This window comes from Schistocerca nitens, chromosome 3, assembly GCF_023898315.1.
Source record: "Schistocerca nitens isolate TAMUIC-IGC-003100 chromosome 3, iqSchNite1.1, whole genome shotgun sequence".
Taxonomy (NCBI): Eukaryota; Metazoa; Arthropoda; class Insecta; order Orthoptera; family Acrididae; genus Schistocerca; species Schistocerca nitens.
The window spans coordinates 242,201,671-242,224,480 of NC_064616.1; the positions used below are offsets into that span (position 1 = coordinate 242,201,671).

Sequence of the window (22,810 nt, forward strand, 5' to 3'; positions counted from 1 at the left end):
ACGGTGAATATCAGTGAGATGGTCATGGATGGCAGAGAACAAGGGATGGCGCGAAAAACACCGGTCAATAGCAAGAAGGCCACTCATCGAGTCCGTACATAACAAAACGCTGTTGTGTTGGGACTGTTTAATAAAGGAAAGGGCCTGGGAAATTGCCATCAATTCCGCAGTAAACACCTCAGATGTAGGTGGCAGCAGATGATTTTCCGTTCCGACAGAGGACGTGAAGGCATACCCCACATGATCAGCAGATTTAGAGCCATCAGTGTAAAAAACAACAGCATCCCGAAACTCCCATAAAATTTGGCGGAAAAAGGAACGGAACACCACCGGGGGGATGGAATCTTTTGGACCTCGGCGGAGATCCATCCGAATTCGAGGCCGAGGAACTAAACAAGGGCGGGTGGAGGGGAGGGAGCGAGGAAGGCAGGACAAAGAAGCAAGCTGAAAATCACGGCAAAGAGACGCAAGGCGGAGCCCAACCGGTAAACTCGCCCGAGGGCGGGTGGGCGACGTCCATGGTCTGGGAACAGGATAGAATAGGAAGTATGAGTGGGAGAGGAACGGATAGTGAGTGCATAAGACACCAGAAGCTGGGACCGCCGAACAGAAAGGGGGGGGGGGGGGGGAATCCCAGCTTAAACCAGGAGACTATCAACAGGGCTAGTAGAGAAGGCAACCATAGTCCAAGCGCGACAGAACCAGAGCACAATAAAGACGGAGAAGGAGGGAACGGTCCGCACCCCAAGAGGAGTGGGCAAGGAAGCGAAGGGCATTGAGTTTACGGATACATCCTACCTTCAGATGTCTGATATGGGGCAGCCAAGTGAGCTTGTTGTCAAAAAGAAGACCCACGAAACGAAACTGTGGGACCACAGGCAATCGATGTGCATCGAGATAGAGCTCTGGAGCAGGGTGGATCGTAGTACGGCGACAGAAGTGGACCACCCGCGATTTTAGAGGAGAGAATTGGAACCCATGTGAGAGGGTCCATGCAAAGGCACGCTGTATAGCTCCCTGGAGCTGTCGCTCTGCAGATGCCATTGAAGAGGAACTTACCCAAATGCAGAAATCATCCACATATAGGGCAGGGGCGACCAAAGGACCGACAGAGGCCACAAGTCCATCGATAGCAATGAGGAAAAGAAGGACACTCAAGACAGAACCCTGTGGGATGCCCGTCTCCAGGGTCCATGGAGAACTAAAAACAGTACCAACTCGAACTCTGAATGACCGATGTGTGGTGTCACCGCCAGACACCACACTTGCTAGGTGGTAGCCTTTAAATCGGCCGCGGTCCGCTAGTATACGTAGGACCCGCGTATAGTCACTGTCAGTGATTGCAGACCGAGCGCCGCCACACGGCAGGTCTAGAGAGACGTACAGCAGACTTTGCCAGAGATGGATCACTGACAAATACGCTCTCATTTGCCGAGACGATAGTTAGCATAGCCTTCAGCTACGTCATTTGCTACGACCTAGCAAGGCGCCATTACCAGTTTATATTGAGATTGTAATTAATGTATCATCAAGAGCGATGTTCTCCAATTATGGATTAAAGTTAAGTAATCAATCAACTACGTTCTTTTCTTCATAGGATAATTACTTTACCTTGTTCCAGACCTCACGCCAGTCTGCATGAGTTTAAACACATGCACTTCGGCCTCCCCTAGCAACACGGTGTTGGCTCTTCTGCCAACACATCATATGGCGACGAGTGTAAAAACGGTCTTCTTCTTTATACTGCACTAAATTACTTGTGTCATGGCTTCGCCACGATCTCCAGATGTACTGTCCGAATTTTATCACTTGCAGAATCAGCAGACGCAGGCCTTATTGGATGCCCTTGGACAGCTCGTCCATGGTCAACGTGCAATGCAAAACGATGCGGCAGCCGCCGCTCCACCGCTACCGCTGCCACAACACGCTGTTGCACCACCTTTTCGTCCTTTTGACGCTGCACTGGAAACCTGGACGGAGTGGTCACACCAATTTGGATTCCATCTCGCCGCCTACAGAATTCAAGGTATTGAGCGGCAGCCTTTTTGGCTTTCTTGTGTAGAAGTGTCCACCTACCGTGTGATAGTGAAATTGTTTCCCCGACGCGACGTAGCAACTCTGTCCTACGACGAAATTTTGTCTGCATTAGATGCATATTTCAAAGAATCAGTCAATGTCGTTGCAAAAAGGTATACGTTCTTTCGTACAAAACGTACGGCCGGTCAAACTAATCGGGAGTGGGTTGCAACTTTGCAAGGCCTTACTCGGGATTGTGCTTTTGAGTGTGAATGTGGACTCCCTTATTCAGATCTATGGTGCGTGATGCGATTGCACACAACGTTTCTGATGTTCGTATAAGGGAACAGATTTTGAAACTAGTCAATCCCTCCCTTCAACAAGTGATAGACATATTGGATCGGCAAGACACACTTGACTTTGCTCAGAAATCATTTGAAACTTCGCCAGATGTGTGTCACATTAACCGGCCCGCCGGGCGAGCTGCACGGAACAGTAAACAGCCCTCGCGCCCGTCCGTGCAGCTGCCGCCAAGCTCTTCAAAACGTGTGCCGTGCCAGCAAGCAAATGCAGTGCTAAAGTCATGCCCGCAGTGTGCTACTAGACATTCGCGTGAGAATTGCCCGTCACGCCAAGCTATTTGCTTTTTCTGTAATAAAAAAGGACATGTTCAAAGTGTTTGCCAGAAACAGCTCAGAACGGCCACTCACAACCATTCCAGGCCCTTTGCTCCGCGCCGGAATCGAACCAAGAATACTCAGGCTCGTGAACCTTCGCCCATGGAAATTCATGTAGTTAATTCCACTCCGCCCAGTGCCACTCTTTCTAACAGTGACTGTGTTCGTCCCACAAATAGTGTGCATCGACATCGCTGGAAATCGCATCAAGTCGCAAGTGCTTCTGTACCAGTGTCTGTTCACGTTGCACGAGACAGTCGCTCTTGTCGTCAGCAGGACAAAAAACTTTTTGGTAGATTTGGAAATTAATGGCACAGTGGTACCGTTCCAGCTCGATACCGGAGCTGCAGTTTCATTGATCAATAAAGACACGTACAAACAACTGGGCACACCTCCGTTGCGTGCCGCAAATATTAAGTTAACTAGTTATTCAGGAGAAGCTATCCCTGTGTTAGGACAGTGCAGCCTTCTTGCAACATACAAGGGACAAACAAAACTTGTGTCATTTTACGTCCTTCGTTCTTCTTCTGCAGTGAACTTGTTTGGTTTAGATGTATTTCAGTTGTTTAACTTGTCTATAGTCAATCAGGTCCTATCAGTGAACCAGACTGTGCCTTCAGACAGTTTCTCATCTATGTGAAGAATTTGCACATTTTTGCACCGGGCCTTGGTTGCGCTAAGAACTATAAAGCACATTTGGAACTGGAAGTCAACGCGCAACCGAAATTTTTCAGAGTGCGCAATGTTCCCCACGCATTGCGTGATGAGGTCGCAAGAACATTACACGATTTGGAATCACAAGGTGTAATTGAACGTGTGCAGGCTTCTCTCTGGGCCTCACCCTTAGTAATTTTGCCACAACCTTCCGGAAAATTGAGACTTTGTGTGGACTTCAAAGCTACAGTGAATCCACAATTATTGATTGCAACTTATCCTTTACCCCGCCCGGAAGATCTTTTTGACAAACTGTGCCTGGGTAAATATTTTTCGAAGATGGACCTCGCAGATGCGTACTTGCAAATACCGGTGGACGAAGACTCCCAGCGCGTTTTGGTGGTTAACACGCATCTTGGTTTGTACCGATTCAAAAGACTGCCATTCGGGTGTGCATCCGCCCCTGCATTGTTTCAGTAATATCTGCAAACTGTTTGTGCCTCGGTCCCTACTGCAGCAAACTATCTGGACGACATTGTGATCTCCGGAAAGACAGAAGAAGAACATTTAGCCAATCTCAGAACATTATTTCAGGTCTTGCGACAAAATGGTCTTCGCTTGCGGAAGGACAGATGTGTGTTTTTTGCTCGTGACTTACCCTATCTGAGACATGTACTCAATGCCCAAGGCATACATCCCAGTCCAGAGCACCTCCGTGCCATACGGGACTTGCCTTCGCCGCAGAATTTGAAGCAGCTACAGAGTGTGCTGGGAAAAATAAATTACTACCATAAATATGTGCGCCACGCCTCTTCCATTTCAGCTCCGCTTCATCGCTTACGCCGTAAAGGTGTTCCGTTCGTCTGGACGACGGAATGCGAACGCGCCTTTCGCCAGTTGAAATCGGCGTTGCTTTCCAATACTTGCCTTACGCCATTCGATCCCCAGAAACCCCTTTTGTTGATGGTAGATGCATCGGATTACGGGAACGGTGCTGTGCTTGCGCACAAAGATGGATCGCATGATCGCCCTATTGCCTTTGCGTCCAAATTTCTCTCGTCTGCGCAAAGAAATTATTCACAGATAGAGAAAGAAGCTTTGGCTCTCGTATTTGGTGTTACTAAGTTTCATGATTTCTTGTATGGTCGTCACTTTACCATCATCACAGACCACAAACCTTTGACATCGCTTTTTCATCCGAACAAGCCTGTACCTTCACGTACAGCGCAGAAATTCATTCGCTGGTCTATTTTCCTCTCGCAGTACCGCTACGATATCTTGTATCGGTCCACTGCTAAGCACGGAAACACCGATGCGTTGTCCCGTTTGCCTGTTTGCCTGTTGCTGGGGATAGAGCATTCGATTCCTCCGAACTTGCTTGCATGTTCATTGATTCGGAAACCGATGACGTGGTCGAATCGTTTCCGATTGATTTTCGTCGTGTAGCTACGGCCACAGCTGCTGACCCTGTCCTTGCTACCGTTTTGCGTTTTGTTGCTACGCAATGGCCCTTGTCCAAGTCACGGATCGAGGATCCGTTGGTTCGCCGATTTTTTGCTCACAAGGAGAGACTTTTTGTACGACGTGGTGTTTTGCTGTTGCGTTCTGATAATGATCAGTCCCGGGTCGTGGTCCCACGTTCGTTACAGTCCTCTGTCTTACGGCTTCTCCACCAAGGACATTGGGGTATAGTGCGAACGAAACAACTTGCTCGTCAGCACTGTACTTGGTTCGGAATCGATGCTGCGATTACGAATATGTGCTCTTCTTGCATGGCGTGTGCCGCACAACAATCCGCCCCACCGCGGACATTATTTGCATGGCCGAAAGCCACTTCCCCTTAGCAACGCTTACACATCAATTTTGCTGGTCCATACTGGAATGCTCGATGGTTGGTTGTGGTAGATTCATTTAGTAATTTTCCTTTTGTTGTCAGGATGTCTTCCACGACGTCATCTGCCACCATCCAAGCGTTATCCGCTATCTTTTGCACTGAAGGTCTTCCACAGACTATTGTTTCCGACAATGGCCCACAATTCATGTCCGCAGAATTTCAGTCATTCTGCAAGGCCAATGGTATTCAACATCTGACATCCGCGCCGTTTTCGCCTCAGTCAAACTGTGCCGCTGAACGCTTGGTCCGAACTTTCAAGTCACAGATGTTGAAGTTGAAAGAGTCGCATTCTCGGGAGGACGCGTTATTGCTCTTTTTGTCCTCGTATCGCTCTCAGCCCCGAGATGGTCGCTCGCCGGCTGAGTTGTTTCCACGGACGTCCTCCTCGAACCTTGATGTCTTTGCTCCATCCGCCGCATCAGGTTCCTGTGCAGCGGCATACACCTGCTTTTGTTCCCGGCGACGTTGTATACTATCGCAACTATCGAGGTTCACGGCGTTGGCTTGCAGGGCGCATTCTGCGTTGCCTCGGCCGCGCTATGTATTTGGTTTTGGGGCCTCTGGTGAGGTGCGTCGGCATCTCAATCAGCTGCGCCTCTGTCGTCGCACGGGATCTGCCGCTCCCCGTCTGCTTTAAGCGACGGTGCCGTCCGGTCAGCGCCCTGGGGACCCATCTACTGGCTCGCCTCAGCCCCAGGTGTTACCGACGCTGCCTTCCATTTTGCCCCATGGCGACGCGCCGCCGCCGCCTGTTCTCCCGCCGGCGACGCCCGAAGTGGACGCGTCGCTGCAACCTCCGGGTGCCTCCCTGGGTCACGCGCCGCCGATCGCTTCCCGTGACCAGCTGTCCTCCGACATGGAACTCTTGCCCGCTCCGGACCAGATGTCGTCTTCGCCCGTCGGGTGCCCTGACCCGATGGAGGTCGACCCTTCGGCCCCTCCAGTCTCTCTAAGGGCGCATACACCGCATGTTGGCGTGCACCCTGGACTAGGTTTTCAGGCGTTTCCTAGCTCCCCTCGGACCGAATGGCAGGGTGCGGGTGGCACAGCCTCGCCTGTTGTTAGGCTCCCCACCTCGTCGCATACGTCAACATGGGGTCCTCCCCACGGCGGGCGGAAGCCTTATCACACAACCGTTCGCCGATTTGCGGGGGGGGGGGGGGGGGGGGGAGAATGTGTTGTCACCGCCAGACACCACACTTGCTAGGTGGTAGCCTTTAAATCGGCCGCGGTCCGCTAGTATACGTCGGACCCGCGTATAGCCACTGTCAGTGATTGCAGACCGAGCGCCGCCACACGGCAGGTCTAGAGAGACGTACAGCAGACTTTGCCAGAGATGGATCACTGACAAATACGCTCTCATTTGCCGAGTCGATAGTTAGCATAGCCTTCAGCTACGTCATTTGCTACGACCTAGCAAGGCGCCATTACCAGTTATATTGAGATTGTGATTAATGTATCACAAGAGCGATGTTCTCCAATTATGGATTAAAGTTAAGTATTCAATCAACTACATTCTTTTCTTCATAGGATAATTACTTTACCTTGTTCCAGACCTCACGCCAGTCTGCGTGAGTTTAAACGCGTGCATTTCGGCCTCCTCTAGCAACACGGTGTTGGCTCTTCTGCCAACACATCACGATGGAACAGGAACTGGCGGATAAAAATCGGGAGTGGGCCCCGAAGACTCCACTGACGAAGGGTAAGTAAAATGTGATGGCGACCAGGCCGTGTCATAGGCCATGCGAAGGTCCAAAAACACTGCAACCAAATGGCAGCGCTGGGAAAAATCCTGCCGAACTGCGGATTCCAAGCGAAGTAAATGATCGATTGGAAACCGTCCCTCTCGAAAGCCACACTGGTAAGGGGACAATAGATCCCGAGATTCGAGGACCCAATTGAGCCGACGGGCTACCATTCGTTCAAGTAACTTACAAACAACATTGGTCAAACTAATTGGCCGATAGCTGTCAACAGATAGGGGGTTCTTACCAGGCTTAAGGACAGGAACCATGATGCTATCCCTCCACTGAGAAGGGAAGTCACCCTGGAGCCAGATACGGTTAAACACCTGAAGAAGATGTTGCCGTTGTGGCGCACTGTGATGTTGAAGCAGTTGGTTATGAATGGAATCTGGGCCGGGGGCCATATCATGAGAAGAAGAAAGTGCAGAAAGAAATTTCCATTCAGTAAAAGGTTCGTTGTAAGATTCTGACTCACAAGGGGTAAAACATAAGTTGAAAGCTTCAGCCCGCTGTTTCAGGTGAAGGAAAGCAGCTGGATAGGAGGCTGATGCTGAGACCACTGCAAAATGGATCGCAATATGTTCTGCAAGAACTAATGGGTCCGTACAAAGGCCATCTAGGAGGTGAAGGCCTGGGAGGGTGGACTGCCGATGGCAACCTTGGAGAGAGCGAAGTGTAGCCCATACCCGTGACAGAGGGACAGTAGAACCAAGGGAAGAAACGAATCGTTCCCAACATATCCGCTTGCTCTGTTTGATTAAATAACGGGCTTTAACGCGGAGGCGTGTCAAGGTAGTAAGGCTGGCTACGGATAGGTGCCTCTTAAAGTGTTGCAAAGCTCGACGGCGATCACGGATGGCAATGGCAATGGCCGTACTCCACCATGGGACTTGCCGGCGACGAAATGGTCCAGATGAGCGCGGGACAGCAAGGTTAGCAGCGCGAACAATCGCGTCAGACACGTCACGTAGGACGTCATCAATACAACCCGACAAAGAGGGAGAAAACACGACCTGTGCGGTGTATAGAGGCCAATCGGCGCGTTGGAAAGACCAACGAGGTAACCTGTCCATCGAGGAGCGGGAAGGGAGCGAGATAATCAACGGGAAATGGTCACTATCACAAAGATCGTCGTGTGGCGACCATTGTAGTGAAGGGAGGAGAGTGGGAGAAGAAAGAGAAAGATCAATGGCAGAAAAGGTACCATGACCGGCACTGAAATGAGTAGGGGAGCCATCATTAAGAAGGCACAAGTCGTGGTCTGCAATAAACTGGTCTATAAGAAGACCTCGTCTAGATGGAAAGGCACTGCCCCACAAGGGATGATGAGCATTAAAATCCCCAAGGAGGAGGAAGGGAGGAGGAAGTTGCTGAAGAAGGGCAGTTAAGGCAGCAGGTGCAAGAGTCCAGTCAGGAGGAAGTTAAAGATTGCAAACTGTGACCACAGAGTCTAGGTGGACCCTAACAGCAACTGCTTCCAATGTAGTTTGAAGAGGAATCCACGTGCTAGCAATGTCTGTACGGACCAACGTACAAACACCACCAGAAGCCCGCAGGGGTCCGACCCGATTTCGACAGAAAACACGGAACCCACGGAGGGTCGGCGAGTGAGAATCAGTAAAATGAGATTCCTGGAGAACCACAGAAGCTGCAGAGTAAAACGAAAGAAGGGATTTCAATTCCGGAAGGTGACGATAGTATCCATTACAATTCCATTGCAGAACCACAGAACGATGATTTAAATGGGGGCTGAACACGCTAAAGCCAGTCATACCGCCGGGTCCCCACCCGTCACCGACAAGGAGGGGGAGACATCCATGAACGACAGGTCAGAATCCGGTTGTGAAGTCGGGGAAGGGATCTCTGGTGACACCAGAGGTTCTTTGTCCCGGGACTTATGTTTCTTCTTCTTTTCAGGCTGAGATCGAGGAGGGCTGTGTGGCATAAAGGAGCCAGCTGCAGCAAGATCAGGAACAGAAAGAGACCGGGCGACCTGGGGGCCGAGAGACCGCGGCTCTCGCGGTCGTCGCGCGGCAGCAGACCTTTGGCCTGGAAGGTGCCGGGAAGGGGCATCCGGGGAGAGGCGCCCTTGACCGGCAGACGCCGAAGGAGTGGGACACTTCTCCGGCTGGGGAGGGGGAGCAGCGCACAGATGAAAGGGTGTGGGAGCCGCAGGGGAGGGGGGGGAGGAGAGGGGTCCGGGATGGGGGTAAGAAAGGGGGAGGAAGGGGTGAATATGTAACCAAGGCGTAACTAGATGTCATGGACACAGAGTGAAGACGTGTATATTTCTTACGGGCCTCTGTGTAGGTTAAACGATCGAGGGACTTATACTCCTGTATCTTCTTTTCCTTCTTATATAGTGGGCAATCTGGTGAACGTGGAGAATGACTACCATGACAATTTACACACACAGGAGGGGAACACAGGGACTCCCCTCATGGAGTGGACGTCCACAGTCACCACAGAGAGGGGCCTGTGAACAGCGGGAAGACGTGTGTCCAAAACGCAAGCACTTAAAACACCGCATAGGAGGTGGGATGTACGGCTTCACATCACATCGATAAACCATAATCTTAACTTTCTCAGGGAGGGTATCGCCTTCAAAGGCCAGGACAAAGGCACCAGTAGCAATGTGATTGTCTTTAGGACCCTTCTGGACACGCCGAACAAAGTGAACACCCCGCCGTCCGAGATTGTCCCGAAGTTCCTCATCAGTTTGAAAGATGAGGTCCCTGTGAAAAATCACACCATGTACCATATTTAGGGGCTGGTGGGGGGTAATGAACACAGGAATTGTGCCAAGATGGGTACAGGCACGAAGGGCCGCAGATTGGGCAGGTGAAGCAGTTTTGATCAGCAACGAATCTGACCGCATCTTGCTCAGGGATTCCACTTCGCCAAACTTGTCTTCAATGTGTTCCACAGTGAATAAAGGTTTGGTATTGGTGAAAGTATCTCCATCAGTCCTGGTGCAAACTAGATAACGGGGGAAAGGTTTCGCCCCTAGCCGACGGGCCTGACCCTCTTCCCAGGGGGTAGCGATGGAAGGGAAGGCCGAAGGGGCAAGAAAAGAAGCACTTGAAGAATCAGTTCCACGCAGAGAGACGGCCGCAGAAGAACGGCCAGAGTTCTGGACCCGTATGCGTTTCATTTGCATAGCGTCCGCCCTGATACCACCCACTCCGATCAGGGGCTCTCCTCATGGGCGCCACCCAGCCACAGCAAGGGCCATCTGGCACGGCGGCCATTGCCGGGAGTTGCGATGCTCCAGGATGACGAGCAGCCACTCCAAGGCATGCATGAGGAGGTCACAGCTCAGTTATCAGAAGTGTGATCCCTGTGTGTTGAGGGGGCTCAACCAAAAGGGTACATAGCGACCCCACCACACGGGCTGGCTACCGTGCTGGCTATGCACCCTAGCATCAGACAACGACATGAAAGAACAGGTGGAATGTACTAGAAGGGCGCAGGTCGGAGACACTAGGTAAGGTGCTCTTCCCCAAATGGCTCACACTACGGAGGAAAAATTTTTAACAGAGGTCAAACCCCAGAGGGGGACCAAGGAATGCCAAAAGGAGGAGATGATTACGCAACAAAGCCGGATTGTAAAACCAACAGAACCAGGAGGATAGCGGGGGCCAACATAAGCTTTTTTTTTTCTTTTTTGGGTTTAAGGACGCTCAACTACTGAGGTCATTAGCGCCCAGTCACTGTTGTGAGAGCACATGGAATCTGGTAAAACTCATGGGGATGGGGGGGACACCAGAAGGACCTGACAAATATGCAGATAAAATAAGTAAAAAGGTTAAATGTCTTTGGACAAGCCAGTTAAAGTTATAAAACGCAGAATACGAGCAGCTGCTCGAGCGTCATCAGCTAAAACATCCGGTAAAGTAGATGGCAGGGACAGGACAACATGAAATTGACTAAAGCGGGGATACGACAATAAAACATGGCGCACTGTTAACGCCTGACCACAAGGGCACTGCAGGGCTGGGTCACCGGAGAGCAAGTAGCGGTGGCTAAACCGGCAATCCGCAACCTGGTCAGAAGGACCTCCTCGCGCCGAGATGGTCGGGAGGATGTTGTCCAAGCAGTTGGGAGCGGTTTTACTGCCCGGAGCTTGTTTCCTTGGAGGGATAACCAAGCATCCCACCACAACGACACAAGCCTCTTACAGACATCCCCACGAACGTCCGATGACGGGACACAATGGGAGGCTGGCCGAGGCAGGAGGACTGCAGCCTTGGCTGCAGCATCCGCAGCCTCATTCCCAGGCACTCCTACATGTCCGGGAACCCACAGAAAGCTGACAGAACCACCATTATCAGCGAAAGAATGGAGGGACTGCTGTATCTGTTGAATCATGGGATGGACCGGATAGGGAGCTCCAAGGCTCTGAAGAGCATTGAGTGAGTCAGAGCAGAGTACATACGATGAACGGCGGTGGCGGCGGGCATACTGAACGGCCTGATGGAGAGCAAAAAGCTCGGCCGTAAAGCTGGAACATTGGTCGAGGAGCCGGTATTTAAAGGTGGCGGCCCCGACGACAAAGGCACAGCCGACACCATCGTCAGTTTTGCAGCCATCGGTGTAAATAAAGGTGTGACTGGCAAGTCGAGCACGAAGTTCGACAAACCGTGAGCAATACACTGCAGCCGGAGTACCCTCCTTCGGGAGTGAGCTGAGGTCGAGATAAACACGAACCGGAGCCTGGAGCCAAGGTGGTGTCGGGCTCTCACCCTCTCTGAAGGTGGTAGGGAGGGCAAAATCCAATTGTCGAAGCAGGCGACGGAAGCGGACTCCGGGGGGGCAGCAGGGCAGACACATACAACCCGTACTAACGGTCGAGAGAATCGGCGAAGAAGGACTTGTAAGAGAGGTGGTCGGGCATAGACAACAGCCGGCAGGCATACCGACACAGCAGTACGTCGCGCCGGTAGGTCAATGGTAACTCGGCAGCTTCAGCATAAAGACTCTCGACAGGACTAGTGTAGAAGGCTCTGGTCGCAAGACGTATCCCCCGATGGTGGATGGAGTTGAGCCGGCGTAAGAGGGATGGCCGAGCGGACGAGTAGACGAAGCTCCCATAATCCAGCTTCGATCGGACTATGGACCGATACAAGCGAAGCAGGACAGTGCGATCCGCTCCCCAAGATGAACCGCTAAGAACTCTGAGGACATTAAGGGAACGTGTACAACGGGCCGCCAAATAAGAGACATGTGGAGACCAACACAGTTTCCTGTCCAACGTGAGCCCTAGAAACTTAGTTGTGTCCACGAATGGGAGAACAACGGGACCGAGATGTAAGGATGGCGGAAGGAACGCTTTATATCGCCAAAAGTTGATACAAACCGTCTTCTCTTCAGAGAACCGGAAGCAATTTGCCACGCTCCATGAGTAGAGGCTGTCTAGACAACGCTGAAGGCAGCGCTCCAGGAGGCATGTTCTCTGGGCACTGCAGTAGATCGCGAAGTCATCGACAAAGAGAGAGCCTGAGACATTAGGTGGAATGCAATCCATAATTGGATTGATCGCGATGGCAAAAAGGGCTACGCTCAAGACGGAGCCCTGAGGCACTCCGTTCTCCTGGAGGAAGACGTTGGACAATACGGAACCCACACGTACCCTAAACTTTCGATCCGTTACAAAGGAATCAATAAAAAGCGGCAGGCGACCACGTAGGCCCCACCTGTGCATAGTGCGGAGGATACCTCCTCTCCAACAGGTATCATAAGCCTTCTCCAAGTCGAAGAACACGGCTACCGTTTGGCGCCATCGCAAAAAGTTGTTCATGATGAATGTCGACAAGGTCACAAGGTGGTCAACAGCGGAGCGGCGGCGACGAAAGCCGCATTGGACATTAGTAAGTAGCCGTCGAGATTCAAGAATCCAGACTAACCGAGCATTAACCATGCGCTCCATCACCTTACAGACACAGCTTGTAAGAGAAATGGGGCGGTAACTAGAAGGAAGGTGTCTATCCTTCCCGGGTTTGGGTATAGGAACAACAACGGCGTCACGCCAACGCATGGGGACTTGCCCTTCGGTCCAGACGCGATTGTAGGTACGAAGAAGGAAGCTTTTGCCCGCCGGAGAAAGGTGTGCCAGCATCTGAACGTGAATGGCATCTGGCCACGGAGCAGAGGACCGGGACAGTGCAAGCGCACGTTCGAGTTCCCGCATAGTAAAGGGGGCATTATAAGTTTCCAGATTCAGCGAGCGGAAGGAAGGTCGCCGAGCCTCTTCTACCTCTTTCCTGGGAAGGAAGGCAGGATGGTAATGGGAGGAGCTTGAAACCTCCGCGAAAAAGCGGCCGAAGGCGTTGGAGACAGCCACAGGATCAACGAGGACCTCATTAACTGAGGTCAGGCCAGGTACCGAGGAGTGGGCCTTAATGCCCGACAGCCGGCGCAGGCTACCCCAAACGACGGAAGAGGGAGTAAAACTGTTAAAAGAGCTGGTGAAAGAGGCCCAACAAGCTTTTTTGCTGTCTTTGATGACTCTACGGCATTGCGCTCGGAGTCGTTTGTATTCAATACAATTCGCCAACGTAGGATGGCGGCGAAAGGTGCGTAAAGCACGTCGTCGAGCACGGATAGCGTCCCTACAAGCCTCGTTCCACCAGGGGACGGAAACGCGACGTGAAGAAGAAGTAGTACGAGGAATGGACCGTTCGGCAGCATTGATGATAACAGCCGTGAGGTATTCGACCTGACTGTCACAACTGGGAAAATCGTGGTCCGGAAAGGTCGCCAGGGAGGAGTAAAGTCCCCAGTCAGCTTTCAGTATGTTCCAGCTCGAAGGACGTGGGGATGGGGTGTGGTGCAGGAGACGAACGACACAGGGGAAGTGGTCGCTCGAATAGGTGTCAGAAAGGACATACCACTCGAACCGACGGGCAAGAGTGGTAGAACAGATCGAGAGGTCCAAGTGGGAGTAGGTATGAGTAGAGTCCGAGAGGAAAGTCGGGGCGCCAGTATTGAGGCAGACAAGATTGAGATGGTTGAAGACATCCGCCAAGAGTGAGCCTCTTAGACAGGATGCAGGAGAGCCCCAAAGGGGATGATGGGCATTGAAGTCGCCAAACAATAAAAACGGCGGGGGAAGCTGAACGATCAGGTGCATCATGTCAGCCCGACTAACAGCAGATGACGGTGGAGTGTAGATGGTACAAACTGAAAAAGTAAAGGCAGAAAGAGTAATGCGGACAGCTATTGCTTGGAGTGGGGTGATCAATGGGATGGGATGGTAATAGACATCGTCCCGAACGAGCAACATGACCCCACCATGAGCTGGGACACCGTCCACAGGGGTGAGGTCATACCGCTCCGAGGTATAGTGGGTAAAGGCAATACGGTCAGTCGGGCGCAACTTGGTTTCCTGGAGACCAAGGACGAGCGGACAGTGCAGGTGGAGGAGCAGTTGTAATTCCTCCCGATTAGATCGAATACCTCTTATGTTCCAATGAAACAACGCCATCGCTAGTCAAAAGGTTGGGGGAACGAGACGGGGGGAAGAGCTGGTCACCTCGACGGCTGTGGAGTGCCAGGTTTCGAGGGAGCAACGCTACAACCGACGGGAGGCGGAACCGGTTCCATCAACTCGTCGCCAGCTGCGGCCGCTGTCCCTGGTTGTGTAGGAGGGGCAGCATCGTTTGCCGACGAAAGGCCAGCTGAGCACCTGGCAACAGAGTGTCCCGGCGAAACTGAGGACGGCCGGGAGCAGCGACTCACGGATGGAGCGTCAGACGAAACGCGCCGGGGTGGAGAGGGGGATAGAAACTTCTTCTTGGAGGCCTTCTTGGAAGGCCGAGGAGGCACAGGGATGGTGGGCTGGACCAGAAGAAGGTCCTCACGCGCGGGGTCCGTTTTGGAACGCTGGACCTCGGAAGCTGGGGTCCAGAACGTTTCCCCGATGGACGCCTGAGAAGAGGATCGCTTCTCAGGTGGCGTGGGGGCAGGAGGAGGAGGAAGGGTGGCCCCTGGGGCAGAGGGGGTGGGGGCCACGGGGGAGGAGGATTTGGAAGGGAGGGATTTGGGAGGTGGAGGCAGAGCCCCCTGATGGGCGGAGGAGGCGGAGGGGGGACAGGATAGGGGTGAGGATACCGCGGAAGGAGTGGACACAACTGAGGCAAACGAAGTGGTCAATGGCATGGGATGGAGGCGGTCATACTTCTTCCTGGCCTCAGAATAAGAGAGCCGATTCAAAGTTTTGATTTCTTGTATCTTCTTCTCCTTCTGATATGTGGGGCAGTCTGAGGATCTAGGCGAGTGGACGCCAGGACAATTAATGCACCGAGGTGGTGGGGTGCATGTATGTTCCTCACGAAGAGGACGTCCACAATTGCCACAAAGGGGCTCAGCCTCACACCGTGACGACATGTGCCCAAAGCGCAAACACCCAAAACAGCGCATAGGAGGCTGGACGTAAGGTCGCACGTCACACCGGTAGCACATCACCTTTACCTTCTCCGGGAGAACGTCCCCCTCGAAGGCAAGGATAAAGGCCCCGGTGTCGATGCGACGGTCTTTGGGGCCGCGCTGGACTCGCCGGACGAAGTGCGTGCTTCGGCGCTCCAGGTTGGCCCTGAGCTCCTCATCAGATTGTAGCAGGAGGTCACGATGAAAAATAACCCCCTGCGTTCTATTTAGTGCCAGATGTGAGACAATGGATAGTGGGATGTCCCCTAGGCGGTCGCACGCCTGGAGCGCCGCCGACTGTGTAGCGGAGGTGGTCTTTATAAGAACGGACCCCGAACGCATCTTGCTGAGAGCCTCGATTTCCCTGAAGATGTCCTCAATGTGCTGAACAAAGAACATGGGCTTGGAGGTGGCGAATGTCCCCCCATCGGTTCGAGAACAGACCAAATAGCGGGGGAAGTACTTCGCCCCAAGCCGGCGGGCCTGTCCCTCCTCCCATGGAGTGGCCAAGGGGGAAAGGGCAGGAGAACCAGAACTAGAAACGGTACCTTTTCTTTTGAAAGACGCGGCCGCAGAGCGACCTGATACGTGTTGACGTTTCATCTGCGAAACGTCCGCCCTGATACCACCCACTCCGACCAGGGGCTCTCCCCACGGGCGCCACCCAGCCGCAGCAAGGGCCACCTGGCAGGATGACCATTGCCGGGTTCCTGATGCCCCAAGGAGACGGGCATCTACTCCTTGGCCGACGTGGGGAGGGTGCAGCTCAGGTATCGGCAGTATGATCCCTGTGTTGTCAGGGGGCTACCACCTAGAGGGTACATGACGAACCCACCACAACGAGCTGGCTACTGTGCTGGATTTCTGGTGCCTTGGAAAGTCCATCATGATCGTTGGTGCAGATGGAGATGCACTATGGGCGTAACTTGGACAACCCATCAGGCGTTTAGGCCCAATTTGAGGAATAGTGGGTATGGTTACAACGCCGGTGCAATGCTGAGTGCCAAGGTCTTAGTGCTCTTAGGACCAGTGGTACACCACGTAAGGTGTCCTTCCCCAAAAGGCTCGTACTTCTGTAGAATTTTGAAAAATGGAGGTCAAACCCCAAGGGGGACCATCACATGGAAGGCCGAAACGGTTGAAACTCCTTTTAGTCGCCTCTTACGACAGGCAGGAATACCTCGGGCCTATTCTTACCCCGGACCCGCAGTGGGAGCCAATATAAGCAAGGACACCAAGAGAGGGAGCCGGGAAAGGGGAAAGGAGGGGAAGGGGAAGGAAATGCAGCCCTGGAGAGAAAGAAGGCTGCAATAGCTCGGGGCCCCGTGCTCGCCACGCACGTATCCACAAAAGAATTGTGGACCCCCTGGGGGGTCGAGCGGATGGACGTGTACGGGTATGAAGACAACCTCATGAATCCATGCACCCTGCATGTCAGCAGGGGACTGTTCAAGCTGGCGGAGGCTCTGTAATTGTGCGAGGCGTGTGCATTTGGCTCATATGGGACCCCAATACACCTAGATGCGGCTCTGACAGGTGACACGTACGTAAGCATCCTGCCTGATTACCTGCATCCATTCATGTCCATTGTGCATTCCGACGGACTTGGGCAATTCCAGCAGGATAGTGCGACATCCCCCTCGTACAGTATTGCTACAGAGTGGCTTCAGGACCACTCGCCTGATTTAAAAACTTCCTCTGGCCACCAAACTCCCCAGACATGATTATTATTGGACATATCTGGGATGCCTTGCAACGTGCTGTTCAGAAGAGATCTCCACCCCCTCGTACTCCTACGGATTTATGGACAGCCCTGTTAAATTCATGTTGTCAATTCCCTCCGGCACTAGTTCAGAAATTCGTCGAGTCCATGCCACGTCATGTTGCGGCACTTCTGCGTGCTCGCAGAGGCCCTACACGGTATTAGGCAGGTGTACCAATATCTTTGGCTCTTCAACGTAGATGTAAATGGCGTGTGTACCACTGTGAGAGCTGCTATTAGTATAATCTTGTTTTGACTGCTCCCAAGGTAGTTATGTATGTGAAGTTGACTGTCACTATATTCCCGGGGAGACATTTCTGAATCATTCGAAATAGGCGTGTAACGGATACTCAGTATATTCCTGCGAATCTCTGCTTTTCAGATTTTTCATCGTTTCTTGAACATTTTTCCGTGAACAAGCAAGCTCGTAATCATTCATACCGTCCTCCTCATCTCTATTCTGTCATTTTCTAGTATTATTCACACATGGTACAACGAGAAACACTAACAGTAAGCCGGCATGGCTGCAAACATGTTTTTTAAGAAAGTTCTTCCCTACATAAACTCAAAACTTTCCATTTACATGCTGAAGAATCGTAGTCAGTCACCTTTATTCTACCTTTTCACTCAGAATTTAGTGTACATAATCATTTCATGTTCCCATGTATAATTCGACCTGATATATTCTATTTGCAAGTACTGTAAAATCATTCGAGGAAGCGGCAACGAAACGACTGTTCCAGTTCGCGTGTAGAACCTCTGGGAATGTCGACCTTACAACAGTACCACCAGACTTTCGGAAAAATATCGTTCAAACTATTCCGAAGACAGCATGGGCAGATGAGTGCGCCAGTTATCGCACAATCAGCTTAACAGCTCTTACATCCAACTGCTGACAAGAATAATATACGTAAAAATAGAAAAGAAAATTGATGATCCGTTAGATGACGCTTAATTTGACTTTCGGTACGGTAAAGCTACCAGCAAGTTGCGCTTGATAATGGAAGTGTGACTGAAGAAAAATTATAATATGTTCATACGATTTGTCGAATTAGAAAAAAACGTTTGGCAATGTAAAACAGTGCAGGTTCTACGAAATTCTAAGAGAAATAGGAGTAAGCTATGGGGGAAGACTGGCAACATACAATATGTAGAAGAACCGAGAGTGAACAATAAGATTGGAAGACCAAGAGCCGGCCGATGTGGCCGAGCGGTTCTAGGCGTTTCAGTCTGGAACCGCGCGACCGCTACGGCCGCAGGTTCGAATCCTGCCTCGGGCATGGATGTGTGTGATGTCCTTAGGTTAGTTAGGTTTAAGTAGTTCTAAGTTCTAGGGGACTGATGACCTCAGATGTTAAGTCCCATAGTGCTCAGAGCTATTTGAACCATTTGAAGACCAAGAACTAAATGTTCGGATTAAAAATGGTGCAAGACAGGGATGCAGTCTTCCGTCCCCGCTGCTCAGTCTGTACATCGAAGAACCAATGTCGAAAATACAATAAAGTTCAAGAGTGGGATTAAAATTCGGAGCAGGCCGGTGTGGCCGAGCGGTTCTAGGCGATTCAGTCTGGAACCGCGCGACCACTACGGTCGCAGGTTCGAATCCTGCCTCGGGCATGGATGTGTGTGATGTTCTTAGGTTAGTTAGGTTTAAGTAGTTCTAAGTTCTAAGGGACGTTGGGTCCCATAGTGCTCAGAGCCATTTGAACCATTTTAAAATTCGGAGTGAAAGGATGTCAATGATAAGATTCGGTAGTGATATTGCTATCTCCAGTGAAAGTGAGAAAGAATTACGGGATCCGTTGAATGGACTGAACAGTCTGGAGTACAGAATATGGATTGAAAGTAAATGTGGAAAAAGAAAAGAAGTAGTGAGAAGTAGCAGAAACGAGAAGAGAGAGAAACTTATCAAAGTTGGTGATAAGGAAGTAAACGAAGTTAAGGAATTCTACTACTTTAGGAGCAAAACAACCCTCGACGGATGGAGCAAGATGGTCATAAAAAGCAGACTGGCTCAGTCAAAGAGGGCATTACTTGCCAAGAAAAGTCCACTGGTATCAATCATAGGCCTTAACGTAGAGAAGAACATTCTAAAGCATACGTTTGGAACACAGTATATGATAGTAGTGAATCATGGTCAATGGTAAAACCGGAACAGAAGAGAATTAAAGCGTTTGAGATCTGGTGCTTACACAGGATTGTTTAAAATTAGGTAGACTGATAACATAAGGAATGAGGTGCTTCTCCGAAGAATCGGCGAAGAAAAGGACATACAGAAACAACGGCAAGAAGAAGTGACAGGATGACAGAATGCGTGTTGAGATATCAGGGCATAGAATAACCTCCATGGTACTAGAAGGAGCTGTACAGGGTAAAAGTTGCAGGGTAAGACAGGGATTGGAATACATCCAACAAATAAAATTTGAGGAGAAGGCAAGTATTTTACTTTTTGTGAAATGTGCAACTTTACATTCCTCTATACCTAGAGATAGCTGCTTGCTTTTGTAGTGTGATGTAATCTTACCAAGATCTTGTGTCAACCCTAAATGTATTTCCTTTATGAAGCTGTAATCTAACAGCTATAAATTTGTAATCGAACTTTTGATCTGTGGAACTTCTACATAGGTTATGAAACTGAATGGCCTATTGTACACTTTAATTTGTGTCCTTGTAAAGAGGGCTGTTCTAGAAGGCAAAGCGGAAACAGTTCAAGCGTGTATTTAGTAATCAACTTTCATTATGCTATATGAAATGGCAGGCCGAGTGGAAAAAAGGGCCAAGATGGCGATTTGAAGGCAAGATTAGCGCCCTGGAATCTTTTATGGAGCCTCCTACGAAGAAAGATAAAAGCCGAAGGGAAACATACTGCTTGGTTTTTGTGCCAGGGCCTGGCAACCTCTTGGCAGACCGAGGTTACCATATGTCCAGAAATAGTGCTGCCTATTCCTTTTTTATTGTATGATTGTACTGGAAAATGAAACAATGCTTTGGGAGTGAAAGATGCCCTCACTAGGAGCAGATTATAGTCACATTATTAAATGTAAAATAAATACCGTTTGGAAAGGAACGTTAATGCGAAAAGGCCGAAACGTGTTTATACAGGCTTTCGCTGATGCTGCAGAAAGATGAAACAAAGGGGAAGAGAGTCGCCTTTGTAACGTTTCCCAGGTCCGCCGTCACTCTCAGAGATCTCCATCTAGAGGTAGGACTAGAGCAGAACCTGTCGCAGTTGCCAACTGTAGTCCTAACGGGTGATGAGCTGCCTTTGCGCTTGTATTCCTTGCAGATCATGCTCTTCGTAGTTTTATAACCTCTCACGTTTTCTCGACATGATTAATTAATGCTATACTATCGGGCATTCAGCCGAATTGTGAATTCCATTTTCCTACACGATATTTCGTCAGCCAACCCACTTGTCTGCTTTAGTTACTCCTAATTGTGTTGTTCTTATGCGTACTCGCTATCTGGGCTACCACTACTCTGCTGGTGCATACAAATTAACAATTGTGCATGCTTCTATACCAGCATGCCCTTATATACTCGCCAAGAAAACTGCTACTAGCAACTATTTAGGAAACTGAGATAGCACTGTGTGACAACCTTACGATTTCCTTTAGTTTGAACAAACCAGTACCGGCAAATTTCGTGGTCCTTTTTTCCCCAATAAGGCCACAACTAATTATTTTCGTGATCCTCGTCCGGGTGAAGGAATAATCCGCTTCGAAGACCTCGACGTCGATGCGGGGTTTCACCCTTCCTCCTTCCTCCTCCCTCTGCCAGATTCATCCAAGATCAAACATGTTCTAGATTTTATGTAAATTGAAGGTGGAGGGGGCGGGAGAGGGAGAAAGGAAAGGAAGTGATAGTGATTACTAACGTCAGCTGCATTGGGACATTACGCGGAATCAGCGGCGACGAGTGAAAATGTGTACCAGGCCGTGATTCGAACCCGGGATCTCCTGCTTATTGGGCAGGTGCGTTAACTATTGCGCCATCCGTGAGACAGTGTGGTCGCAACTGTATGGACCAAGTCGGCACGCCTCGAGGATCCCACATTCCCACGGAGCGCCGCCTGTCCGCAGTTCCTCTCCATTTCCTCCATGCTCGCTACTCTGAGATTCCCGCAGAAGGTCGGACCTACTTGTGCATCCGCACTGAAGAAGGTGGATCACTTGTCCATTTAGGCGAATCAATTACATGAATGCAAGGTGTCTGCTCTTTCGAACATGTCCGACCTCCTGCGGGAATCTCAGAGTAACGAGCATGAAGGAAATGGACAGGGATTGTGGATAGGTGGTGCTCCATGGTGAGATGTTTATATTTTCCCTCCTCCGCGTTGCAAATGTTTTGAGTGAAATGCCCAGTCGTTGCGCTGTTGTTTTCACGTCAATTCTACCAACATTGAGAGTTGTTTAGTTTTCGGGGTTTTGTAAAATTCCTGGATTCATGTCTCGTCGCTGTGTAGCCTATGAAAAGGATTGCGGAAGACTCCCAAATAAATTCCAAAGTACAGTGAAGTTTTAATATCAATATACACTCCTGGAAATGGAAAAAAGAGCACATTGACACCGGTGTGTCAGACCCACCATACTTGCTCCGGACACTGCGAGAGGGCTGTACAAGCAATGATCACACGCACGGCACAGCGGACACACCAGGAACCGCGGTGTTGGCCGTCGAATGGCGCTAGCTGCGCAGCATTTGTGCACCGCCGCCGTCAGTGTCAGCCAGTTTGCCGTGGCATACGGAGCTCCATCGCAGTCTTTAACACTGGTAGCATGCCGCGACAGCGTGGACGTGAACCGTATGTGCAGTTGACGGACTTTGAGCGAGGGCGTATAGTGGGCATGCGGGAGGCCGGGTGGACGTACCGCCGAATTGCTCAACACGTGGGGCGTGAGGTCTCCACAATACATCGATGTTGTCGCCAGTGGTCGGCGGAAGGTGCACGTGCCCGTCGACCTGGGACCGGACCGCAGCGACGCACGGATGCACGCCAAGACCGTAGGATCCTACGCAGTGCCGTAGGGGACCGCACCGCCACTTCCCAGCAAATTAGGGACACTGTTGCTCCTGGGGTATCGGCGAGGATCATTCGCAACCGTCTCCATGAAGCTGGGCTACGGTCCCGCACACCGTTAGGCCGTCTTCCGCTCACGCCCCAACATCGTGCAGCCCGCCTCCAGTGGTGTCGCGACAGGCGTGAATGGAGGGACGAATGGAGACGTGTCGTCTTCAGCGATGAGAGTCGCTTCTGCCTTGGTGCCAATGATGGTCGTATGCGTGTTTGGCGCCGTGCAGGTGAGCGCCACAATCAGGACTGCATACGACCGAGGCACACAGGGCCAACACCCGGCATCATGGTGTGGGGAGCGATCTCCTACACTGGCCGTACACCACTGGTGATCGTCGAGGGGACACTGAATAGTGCACGGTACATCCAAACCGTCATCGAACCCATCGTTCTACCATTCCTAGACCGGCAAGGGAACTTGCTGTTCCAACAGGACAATGCACGTCCGCATGTATCCCGTGCCACCCAACGTGCTCTAGAAGGTGTAAGTCAACTACCCTGGCCAGCAAGATCCCCGGATCTGTCCCCCATTGAGCATGTTTGGGACTGGATGAAGCGTCG

General features: G+C 51.1%; 1 protein-coding gene across 1 annotated transcript in view; it reads right to left on the reverse strand.

The window, feature by feature from the left end:
- Nucleotides 1-22,810, reverse strand: part of LOC126248197 (lysosomal acid phosphatase-like) — a 211,705-nt gene that overhangs the window by 137,051 nt on the left and 51,844 nt on the right. The gene's annotated exons all lie outside the window — the stretch shown is intronic.